This window comes from Colias croceus, chromosome 24 (genome assembly GCF_905220415.1).
Source record: "Colias croceus chromosome 24, ilColCroc2.1".
NCBI lineage: Eukaryota > Metazoa > Arthropoda > Insecta > Lepidoptera > Pieridae > Colias > Colias croceus.
The window spans coordinates 6,574,267-6,586,366 of NC_059560.1; positions in this window are offsets into that span (position 1 = coordinate 6,574,267).

Genomic DNA, 12,100 nt, shown 5'->3' on the forward strand with positions numbered 1-12,100 from the left:
TATATACTTAACGTCTATTATTATTATTGAAGTGAAACTTCTTTATCAGGGTTGGAAAAAAATTTAGTGTAACATTTTTTCGTTACGCGTGACATTTTTCGTTACGCGCCATCTTTTTCTTATCTCTACCACGCGTGATTCGACGTATTTCTGTAAAGTTGCATATAGTAAATTATGTTTTGAAAAATAAGGTCATAAAGAATTTAAATTTGGAGCTTCCCAAACCACTCTTAGTTTTAGTTATAAATTATTGTATGTATGTTAGTCTGTAAGGTATTTATTCTATGGGTCTGTACAATTTATTGTCTACTAGCGGTCCGCCCCGGCTTCGCCCGTGGTACATGTTTACGTTTTCTCTACATAAGAACCATCCTCGTACTTCAAGGAATGTAATAAAAAAAAGAATTATCTAAATCTGTCTCTCTCTCAATCATCTCTCGAGTTATGCGCTTACCAACACATTTTGCGATTCATTTTTATATATAAGATTACCTGAAATAAATGTTATAAATAAATAAAGAAGTTTCACTTCTGTGTGTACACTAGTACACGCACACAATTTTTTCCTAGTTTCGTTGGTAAATTTTTATTATTATTTTAATTAAAATTTGTTTTCTTATAATTGTATCTTGCGTCCCTGTTAAATAAATGCATTTCTTTGCCTCAAACGAATATAAACATTCTATTTGCCGACAAACACGGGCTATATATTTCTCATTTTCCATTCAATCATGCTCAACTTTCAATAAACTTCAACCAACTATTGATACAAGACATGGCGTCTCCTTTTACACGGTTAATTAGGTAGAGTGAATTTCTAAGAATAAACTCGATATCATATATCGCTACTGTAAAATGTGTTCAAAAAGTTATTTTTTGCTCTATCTCTATCAATATTCAAATTAATCTATGCTAATATTATAAAGCTGAAGAGTTTGTTTTTTGTTTGATTGTTTGTTTGTTTGAACGCGCTAATCTCGGGAACTACTGGTCCGATTTGAAAAATTCTTTCGGTGTTAGATAGCCCATTTATCGAGGAAGGCTATAGGCTATATATATCATCACGCTAAGACCAACGGGAACCGAGCAATGCGAGTGAAACAGCTAGTCTCAAATATAATTGAACTCAAAGAGGCAGTAGATGGATTCACAATTTAAAGGCATTTGAAATCATCTATGCAATTAAACTGAATCTCTAAACACTATATAAAACTCGAGAACCGCTCTACCAATTTTGATTTGTTTTAAGATTTAAGAGTTAAGGCATAAATAAGTTTCTTATGTAGATAAGGTACGAAATAGGGGCAATAGGGCAGTACAACATCTGCTGGGGCAGCTAGTTCTGTAAAAATAATAATATATAAAATAAGGGCGTAGGGATGTGACGACCCCATCGCCCACGGTTGAAATATCTATGGTCTACGTGACAATAGATATTTCACCCGTGCAGTCAGTCAACCCGCAGGACACCTTGTGGCGGGGTGTCGGGGAGTAGCGACCCCGCGGGAACCGAGCGCTCCCGGGGGAGGCCCCTGTCTTCATCTCCGGCTTGCCTTCACCGGCCGGTCGGAGTGAAGCCTGACGAGGACAGGACCCCCACCTCTGGCTTGCCTTAACCGGCCGGCCAGAGTGGAGTCGCGAGAGCTTTTAGCTCGAAGGGTGGATGCGAAGCGTAAGTGGCGAGTGGGCACGTGATGCTGGACCCTCAGGGAGCGCGTGATCGTAGTTTAAAGTCCAGGGACGCCTCTCCACCCTTAGCTGCTCACAATATGTTGCCCCCTTGTCGCACTATTGCAGCGACTTATTTCGGGGGCCCATACAGTGAGAGGGCGAGTCACCACCTGCCAACAATTTTTTGCTATATCTTAGTAGAAAGGCAGGTGCCATAGTCTTCCATAGTCCTTAATTCCGGTCCATTAACATCCCATTCCATAGCCCAGTTTATTTTGTTTCCTTATCTTGCAATAGTCCTACATCGGCCGCGGACTGCCCAGGGCTGTATCTCTATAGTGCAGTCATGGGCAGGCTGCGGCTGGTGTCCCACAACACAGTAAAGTTCTCGAAAGGGCCTCTGCGTGTTGGACCTGTGTCCCCACGTAAGCCTTCCAAAGGACCGGGTATCATCCTTACGGCGATACCCGTGTATTATGGAGAGAGATATAAAATAATAATATAACCTTTAATATGGTGCAAGACTTTCTAGAAGTTCTTCCAATAGCAGAATGTTAGTTTTATATATTTAACCACATGAAAGTTCTACGAATTCCTGATTCTAACTATTTATTTTATTTTAAAACTCTATTTTAAATAGGTACTCAATGGCGGCGAAGAGCTGAAGCCGACCGAGCTCTATGGCGTGCCTTAAGAGAGGCCTATGTCCAACAGTGGACGGAAAAGGGCTGAAGAGAGAGAGAGAGAGATTAAATAGAGTTAAATTCGAAGAAGCAACTGGAACTGAATGCAGTAAGGAGAAAGAAGCTTTGCACAGGCTATGCCTAGCAAGAGAGCCAGAGCCTCATAATCAATATTGTATATTTTAAAGGTGAAATAAAGATTTATTTATTTATTTATTATTTGTACTTACGAGATGAACAACAGTGTTTACGTATATACCAGAAGTCAAAGGAAAACCTCGCATAGTTCCTATTCCTATGAGATTTCTGTAATAAAAACTATCCTATGTTATTTTATAGGTTACAAAATATCTTTGTACCAAATGTCATAGTTCGTAAATATATTAATTGATGGAAATTGAAGTGTTAAAATAAGTGTTAGAATTAACAGTTAACATTTTACTCTCTTTAAACTTATTTACCCTCTACATAGTTTCATACCTAAGAATTCCAATTTAGTAATATGTGTTAACTTCGTTTTAGAGACAGTTTCCATACAACTTACCAAAATGGAATAATGAAACCTGTAATATTATCCAGTAATCTAATTTAAATGCACATACATCAATATTTATATGCACAACCAATACTACAAAAATATTCACCCAAAACTATGTCACTATATAGCAAAATAATCGAAATTTCGTAGTCACTGTTGCTGTCAGCTCGTCTAGATTTATGTATGCACATCGAACCTCCGTAACGACGCTGCTTCCTCTACAGGGCTATAAATATGCTATAAGTCTATAAGGGGAGGTTTATAAAAGGTATGTTTGCAGTTTCAAGTTTTTGGTGGTACATACATCTACAACAAGTTAAATAGTACAGTCATATTTTCTTTCACATTAAATGTACAATTCTCTACATAGAATAAAACCAAGTCGCTTTCTCTGTCCCTATGTCCCTTTGTATGCTTAAATCTTTAAAACTACGCAACGGATTTTGATGCGGTTTTTTTAATAGATAGAGTAATTCAACAGGAAGGTTTTAGTATATAATTTATTAGGGTTTAGACAAAGTGGGCGAAGCCGCGGGCGGTAAGCTAGTTTACTATAAACGAAGAAAAGCTATAGAAGGTTTAAGGGTATAGGCTATATTTAAAACTAGCTGTTGCCCGCAGCTTCGCTTGCGTGGAAAAGATAAATTTTCATAGTATAAGTTTTCCTATTTTACCCCTTTAGGGGATGAATTTTCTAAAATCCTTTCTTAGGGGACGCCTACGTTATGACATCTACCTGCATGCCAAATTTCAGCCCGATACGTCCAGTGGTTTGGGCTGTGCGTTGATAGATCACTATATCAGTCACCTTTGAGTTTTATATATATAGATAAAACACCATTAAATTTTAACGATATTCTTTTACTAATACCTATAAATAATAGTTACGAATTATGCACTTATTCATAAAACATCTACCTATGAATATTAATTTATAAAATATTAATCTAACCTACCTATGAATATTATGAGAAACAACAATAATTTACTCCCTGGAATTACATTTATAAGTATTTTATGCATCAATTTTAATACAAAAATATTCTAAAATTAGAATTATTATAGAAGCATGTTTGTTAATTCTGATAAAACTAAATATACATATTTTCTATATCTATGTGGCTATTTATACTATACATAATTATAATATTACTAGTGGTCCGCCCCGGCTTCGCCCGTGGTACCTACATGTTTAAACTATCCTATCTCTCAAGTTGGATCGAACTGCACATGGTGTGCGAATTTTATTATAATCGTTTAAGTGGTTTAGGAGTCCATTGAGGACAAACATTGTGACACGAGATTTATATATATTAAAGAAGATAGTACATATAAATGCAATGTGTACAAACTCTTACGTCACATTTCAATTTAGAAATAGCTCAGCAAACTTGAATTCAAATACTTCGTCGTTTCATCTCATGTTTTATTTCAAACAATCTGAAAGGTATCATGTAACATATTATAGTTTAGGCTACATCTACTAGAAAATATACTTATAAAAATTACTTAAAAATACTGGTAGTATAAGAAATGTATAATTAGTATTTATAGTTATAAATTACATTAAAATACACATTAAATACATAAGAAATCATTAAAAGATTACAGCAATTCGATCATAGTAATATTTTCAATTATTTCGCAACCAAAAGGTAACTGTAATAATAACCTTTCACTGAACTTTACATGAATTAATTACAAAATCTAACGAAAACAATTATATAAAAGAGATTTTCATTAACGACCCACAGGGCTCCAAATAATATTTAATTAGGATTTAATTAATTTGTACAAGAAGATAAAAGTACTAGAGCGAATAAAAATCAACGGCAAAACCAATTAATACTGAGAGGTTATTACTTCCCAGAAACTCGTGGTTTTCCTTTAATGTTTGGTACCTATAAAATAGTTTTACTGTCTATCCTTTTTAGAAAATTGCTAATTACTATTTATTCCTGTACCTACTATCAGCTAAAGCGGGCTACTCACGTACCTGCAGCAGGGGCAATATTGGAATTGCACCCTTAATAATTGTGATGTGTATAGACAAGTAGGGGCAATTTAGAGAACAGCTGAAGTTGCTCCAACCGCTGTGTAATCGAGATTGTTCCAATATTGCTCCTACGGCAGGTACGTGAATATCCGGCTTTAATTGGCGCCTTAAATGTAAGGTGTATAGATAAGCAGGGGCAATTTAGAGAACAGCTGAAGTTGCTCCAACCACCGTGTAATCGAGATTGTTCCAATATTGCCCCTACGGCAGGTACGTGGATATCCGGCTTTAATTGGCGCCTCAATTGTGAGGTATATAGGCAAGCAGGGGCAATTTAGAGAACAACTGAAGTTGCTCCAGCCGCCGTGTAATCAAGATTGTTCCAATATTGCCCCTGCGGCAGGTAAGTGAGTAGCCGGCTTAAGAATTGGATCAGCGGGTTAATTCCTATATGTAATTAAGATTATAGGTTTAGGAGAGATCGAAATTTCGTTTTGGCTTTATTTTGTGAAGAATACAACAGTCGAAGATCGTTTTCCGTTAGTATTGTAAAGATAAGCCACTGGTTAAATCATCCATTTAATTGTTTACAACTTACTTACTTACTGTTACTACTTAAACTGGTCTGATCCCTTAAGGGAGGTCCGTGTCCCAGCAGTGGGAACGAATATGGGCTGATGATGATAATGATTGATGACTACTTATTATTATTTTATTTATTAACCTTTCCTACTGTATTATATAATTCACCATAACATGGAAAACACTCCTTCCTGATATGTCATTTAAAAAATAACTCATTTATCTAGCTGTAAGTATCTTGTTTTGTAATCTTAATTGGCTCATAGTTCTGTATCAATATATTATGAAATGTTATTTACTGTAATGCTGTATGATTACGAAGAAATAAATAAATAAATAAATACTTAAACTTTTTCATCTTCTACGAGCCATAAAGTATAACGATGAATCGTGTTTTTTTTTTTAAATAAAAAATTACTTATCTGTTAAATTATGTATAATCCTAAAAATTACTTATCAGTACACAAATCAATATATTCATCAACAAAACACATGTATTTTCACTCAACCTCACACATTATTCAATATTAGGGCAAAGAATCACATCCGAGCAAAAAGCATCTATTATTAGCCCCTGTACACATCTTAAAGCAGTATTACTTCCAGTATGAAAAAAGGACAGCGCTATACAGGTCGTCTAGCGCCATCCCTTTCGCACACTGGAAATAATAATGCTATAAGACATCATGGTAAGCCTGGACGTCCCTTAGTGACACGAAAAGAAATCCCGAAATATAATGAAACAGTCCCTAATCTCACGCTTGTGTTGGACAGATAATGATGTCATGGCGAAATTTTTATGTGGAGCAAGTAAAAAGAAAAAGTTTTCTATAAGTATAGTAATATCCTAGTACCTAGTATTATAAAGCTTACTAATATCTATACTTAATATTATAAAGCTGAAGAGTTTGTTTGATTGTTTGAACGCGCTAATAACAGGAACTAGTGGTCCGATTTGAAAAATACTTTCGGTGTTACATAGCCCATTTATCGAGGAAGGCTATAGGCTATATATATCATCACGCTAAGAGCAACAGGAGTGAAGTCACGGGGGTGAAACCGCGGGGAGCAGCTAGCTAGATATAAATGCGAAACTTTGTGAGGATGGACGGATGTTTGTTACTCTTTCACGTAAATCCTACTGAACCGATTACAATGAAAATTGGTAAGTAGATAGCTGAAGACCCAGCATGAGACAGGCTACTTTTTATCCAGGAAATTACACAGGAACTTGCAGGATTTTTCTTTGAAAATGCGAGCGAAGCCTATCCTATGCTTCAATTTTGGCCAATGTGTGCCAAATTTTATGAAAATCGATTCAGAACAAACATACAGCATTTCGCATTTATAATATTAGTACGATGATTTCGACTGATTTCGACACTCAAATTATAGCCCTTTCACTGTTTTATACAATCGAATTTGTAGGTCTAAATGTCCTAATTTTCGTTAACACAAAATTATGTCGCTTATTACATGGACCCTCCAATTATACTTCGCAAGTCATTTGTTAGGGAAGCGAGGTAATATAATTTTGTTTATTATAACCATTTCTGCGTTTATTACGAATACTAGTTACTGTGCGCGGATTCGCTTGAGTTTTACATGTGAAATGAGTAATTTAGTAGTTGATAGATGGTTAATAGTAAAATAATTTAAGAGGTCACTAATTAATCAGTTGTTATAGATTTGGCATCATGTGAGCAATAAAAACACAAGAAGTTAATAACCTAATAGGCTAATAGGGGTTTCGAATTACTATGTCTATAATAATTATTATATTGTTCAGTTTTCACTTATGTTTTGCATAGTTCAGAACTAGTTACATCAATAATAAATCAAAATACTAGATTGTCCCCATTTATTATAATACCACTAGCTTACCGCCCGCGGCTTCGCCCGCTTTCTCTAAAACAATTTGAGATTTAAACTATCTTATCTCTCAAGTTGAATCGAACTACACATGGTATGCGAATTTTATTATAATCGGTTAAGTGGTTTAAGAGTCCATTGAGGACAAACATTGTGACACGAGATTTATATAATATATTAAGATTAAAAGTTTAAAGTAATCTCCTTCGATAAAGTCAACAGAGATGCAATGCAATCAACCCCCTAAGTGTGTTCAAATAATGTAGAGTACTAGAGTGCGTTTCACGAAAGAGTTCCCCTGCCGTTATGTTGGCATACCTGACTGTCAAAAACGAAAATATTTTTTTTAATAAAAAATGACAGAGAAAATATTCTCCTTTCTAGGCAGCCGACCCCGTAAGATACAGAATAAGGCTAAGAAGAAAGGAGAATATTTTCTCTGTCATTTTTGATTAAAAGAAAATATTTTCGTTTTTGACAGTCAGGTATGCCAACATAACGGCAGGGGAACTCTTTCGTGAAACGCACTCTAGTAGTGCTCAATCTAGTAGGTATAACTACTGCTTACATCGTATGTAGACTAAATCTAGAATATTAGCAAGTTTTCATAAAATAATTATTGATGGTTTAAATTAATCGGATAGGTTCCTCATCGTCCGCCATGTAGCAAACGGTTAAAATATGCAACTTAATCTTTTAAATAATTTTACATCTTTGTATTAATTTCATTAGTTATTCATTATTTTTTAAATAATTTTTACCTCAAAATAACTTAAGCCCTACTAAAATCTCAACCACAATGTAAACAAATTTCAACATTGTAAAATAAATGTAACCGCAGTGATAAGCGGATATTTACACATAAATAAATACCTACATAATTCACACTTAAGGATAGGGCTGTCAACTTTACAAAATTTAAAAATATTTAATTGTTTATTTCAATAATTTTTGTTGTAAAACTAAGATAATTAGTAATTATAAAATTGTACTAGGTAGTTTAGGTTAGAATGTAATTCTAAAAAAAACCTTATTTTTGCATTGTTGCCCATTAAATGAGGGGCTTGTCATTCCCAGGGATAAAATATATTTTCTGCCAATAACGAAAAAATTGTAAATAACAAAATAACGTTTAGAAAAACTTCACGCAATCATGAACTTAATAATTTTTTTACATTAGTTCTAATAAATTCTTATCTAGCCAAATTGCAATACTTAACTAATTTATTATAATATTAATATATTGATCAGGGTAACAGTTTCTGTTCCCTCAGTTCGATTCCCGTTGTTGACAACCCTATTTAAGCTCCTAAACAGGTTAACAGGCGAGGGGCTCTGAAACCAAATAAAACCTCTTAACCCAGTAGGTGAATATATTTTCTCATCTTTACACTATACATACTGCTCTCAAGAATTTATCTTGATTTTTTTTGAAGTAAAACCTACTTTAGGCGCGTTGAGAGCAAAATTTCTTGGTCGCGTCATGGAAATACCGTCACGTCATGGATTAAGGTGACGAGTTTGGTATCTTTGAATCTTGTCAAAGAAGTTTCACTTCTGACACGTGTGCTCGGCATACACACTCTTTTTTTAGCATTCTGTTTATAGGGGTTGATGATAAGCGGGGTTACAATGATGTCTTATAACAATATTATTTCCAGCGTGGAAAAAGACATTGCTATAAAAAACAGTAGCTTTAAGACATGATAGTACTGTAACATTGAATTATACCTACTGGTGATATTCTTAATATTATTTTAACGAATTGATACAGATTTTAAGATATTATTGTCTTATAATATTACTAGCTTACCGCCCGCGGCTTTGCCGACTTTGTCTAAAACCTAATAAATTATATACTAAAACCTTCCTCTTGAATCACTCTATCTATTAAAAAAAACCACATCAAAATCCGTTGCGTAGTTTTAAAGATTTAAGCTTACAAAAGGACATAGGACAGAAAAAGCGACTTTCTTTTATACTATGTAGGTAGTGATGTTATACCATTTAACATTGAGTCATAGATTTTTTTGATTTAACTATCACCGTAATATGACTCTCAATATAAATATATAGAGTTGTTTGAAAAAATAAATTCTCCAATACTGTATGTCCGCTACAGTAAGATTTTATGGCACATCTGAGAGCTGTAATATTTGCGAACGAAGTCGACGGGCAAGTTTATAGGCCGTAGTCTATTGCGTGTGTTGAATTTGTCATTTGGTGGGAGATTGAATTTTTGCGTAGCTCCCTTTTTAATTATGTTTTCAAAATGAATGCGTGTTGTGGTTGTTTATATAACGCTACATAATTTATTATATTGTATTGTATTGCTGTGCATAAAATGATAAATAATTAATGTTATAATAAAACTTAATTTTAGTTATGTTTTTGTCACACGGGTTTATTTTATAGCTTTACCTGAAGACAAAATACTTCTTTTTTACAAAACATATTTCATAGATATTTCTAGATTTTCTACATAAAAATTTACAGAATTAAAATACCTTACCGGTTGATAATTTTATTTTCTTTAATAAAAGTCTTATAAACGTTAACACCATTAAATTTCGTTATGTTGTTTTTCTTCAATTTTATTTCAAGAAAATAATTTACTGACAAAATAAATAAGGAAAGTCTAAAAATAGTAAAGTCTACACGCGCTTAAGCCGGATCGCCAACAAAGCAATACGAATCTCTCTCCCATTTATCGTCGTTCGCTACGAGCCCGTTATCTACGTATGCGGCAAATAGAGTTAATAGTTTTTAGACATGACACAGTTAAATATAGAAATTCTACATAGTTTGAATAAATTAATGAGTTTGTTAATAATTACTCAAAAAGTAATCATTTACTAATAGTATATACATAAAATTTTCGATTTGATTTAATAAGTTATCTTTGAATAGTATACAATCAACAATTGAATTTTTATTCAAAACTGTAATTTTATTTTCATATAATATTTATTTTCCAATGTAAATAGTAAAGCTCAATTTTATACTTATATCGATGAAATAAGTAAGTTCAAATTGAAATCCTTTTTATTGGAGTCAAAGCTTTAACCACTGAACCACTATTTCCCAACGTTTAACGGTTTATTTTCCCCTAGTTTACTGCCAACTTCTTTAATTTCTTACGTGAAAATATTTTTTCCCCCGTTCCGCTCGTAGTTTTATTATTATCCATCAAAGTTTTCAAATAGATACCCATATCATAAAAGTTAAACTGCCGAACATGAAGTTTGGTTGTGTTGTTGTGGACTACTAATATAAAAGTTAGTTGTCGGCTACTAATATAAAAGTTTCTTTTAATCTACACTGTATAAGAGCTTCATAAAATAGCCGGCTAATCTTAGGATTGTCAAACTTTAAAGAACTACTACGCCGTTTGCCCCGGCGTCTCCCGTGTTACGGGTGAAAGTCATTTTAAAATGAGTTAAATATTATCGTTTATATTTTATATTAAAGGCTTATTAATTTATATGTTCTATTAATTTGAAATGTTTTGTAGCGACAAGAATGCCAATTAGTAAGTTAACTTGATTTTTGTTTCACAAATTTTAATGCGATTATGCGTATGCCGTAAATTAACTAATAAGTTATAGTAAAGCATTTTTCTTTATGTCTAAGTTACAACCTAAGTTAGGTTACCTCTAACCGACTTCAAAAAAAAACGAGGAGGTTATCAATTCGGCCGGTATAATTTTTTTTTTTTTTTTGATTTACTTTAGCATTATTTAGTGTACCATTGTTTAACTTTTTAGTGCTGAAATACTGTAGTGTAGTAGACCTGAGCAGTGAGCAGTCAAATAAATATTCTCCTAAATTAATATTCAAGATTGAACCTAAATTTATCAGGTTTTAAATACCATATAAAAACATCGTGAATCGATTTCCTTATAACACAAGTACTTTTAAATTGCAATAAATCGCAAAAAGCTCTTCACCAACATAGACAAACAAACTTCAAGACAAAACATATCATATACCAAAGGGTAGTCTATCGCTTCTTAGCTCACAGTTAGTATTACAAAGGATTCCTTGCGAGGAAAACCTCTAAATGGAGGCTTGAAGGACCGGAGGGCATCGGCAAAGGGACCAATTCTGTGAAAAGTTGGCGATTTTCCCGGATACGGTACTTGTAATCTCTTTGTTTTGAGCAAGGGTAATTAATAGATAGTTTTAACCTGGTGAGCATATTATTGTGTGGTTTACAAAATGGTCTGTGTAGGTATGTTATAAAATATTATTATCGTACCTTTTATAAATTGTAGTACTAAAAAACTTCTCTTAAAAGATAATATTTTTCAGTGTGAAGGTTGTTTTTACACTGTTTATTTATTTATTTATTTATTCGAAAACTACACAGCTTACAGTTTGACTTAATCTACTTACATCTATGATACAATACGCCAATTACGAGTTTTACAATTATTATCAATTATATGTATATTTAAAACAGTAACTTATTAAAGAGTGGTGAGTTGTGTGTGTGGGTGAGTGCGTTTGGGTGTGTTTGTGTGTATGTATGTGTGTGCGTGTGAATGATTAAAATGTGTTAGGTACGTTTGATAATATTTTAATTACATTGGATTTAAAACGATTGCGAGGACTGTTAAATATGTCAAGAGTAGAAAATTTTTCATTGTATATCGAAGGTAGGCGATTAAAGAGTGAGTTCTTCATATATTGATTTTTTGTACGTGGTATAAATAATAAAGGAGTATTACGTGTTCGAGTTAGAGGGGTGTTAAA